The following is a 626-nucleotide window of genomic DNA, read 5'->3' on the forward strand; positions in this document are numbered from 1 at the left end:
ATTGTAAATCTTATGGCTTGGTTTGTCTTTTCTCAAATGAGTCTGTGAGCTAACTTGACAAGGTCTGTTTTATTGATGTTTCCTGCCACCCAGCAGAGTGTCTGGCACATGGTAGACCCTCAAAAAGTATTAGGATCCTCTCTCTTCCATTTCCCCCCACGTCTGAAACGCCCTCCCTCCTCAAACCTATAGCACTGGACCCCCCCCTCTGCCTCCCGCAGACGGGCACTGTGATGCCGAGGGACATTTAGAGAGTCCTCATGCAGATTCCTTTGCCGGAGTGACTGTCCAACTAATACCTGGTAAAGGAATCTGAAATTAGAAGAGCTATTGTTTAACTCTGTTTTCCTTTCTCTTATGTAGGTTTTTTCCCATCTGTTAAACACTAGCCATGGTTAGCAACCATGTGCCCAAGCCACAAAGGGCTTTCTGATTCACTTATAAAATGTTTCCCCACGTTAGGCACTGGGGGAAATGCAAAGTCGGGTTAGGAGAGGGTTTCTGGTCTCTAAAGCAGTTCAGTCTAATAGTGGCCCCCGAATCAAAATCCTAGGAAACACACGCGTGAGCAAGTGTGTGTGTCCCGTGGCTCTGCAGCGACTGCCCTTGTCAACTTAGTTCCTGGG

At 47.6% G+C, this 626-nt stretch overlaps 1 protein-coding gene across 1 annotated transcript in view; it reads left to right on the forward strand.

Annotated features, from left to right (window-relative positions):
- NIT1 (nitrilase 1) overlaps window positions 1–626 on the forward strand; it is a 15,578-nt gene that overhangs the window by 11,749 nt on the left and 3,203 nt on the right. The gene's annotated exons all lie outside the window — the stretch shown is intronic.

This window comes from Myotis brandtii, unplaced genomic scaffold (genome assembly GCF_000412655.1).
Source record: "Myotis brandtii unplaced genomic scaffold, ASM41265v1 scaffold64, whole genome shotgun sequence".
Lineage (NCBI taxonomy): Eukaryota > Metazoa > Chordata > Mammalia > Chiroptera > Vespertilionidae > Myotis > Myotis brandtii.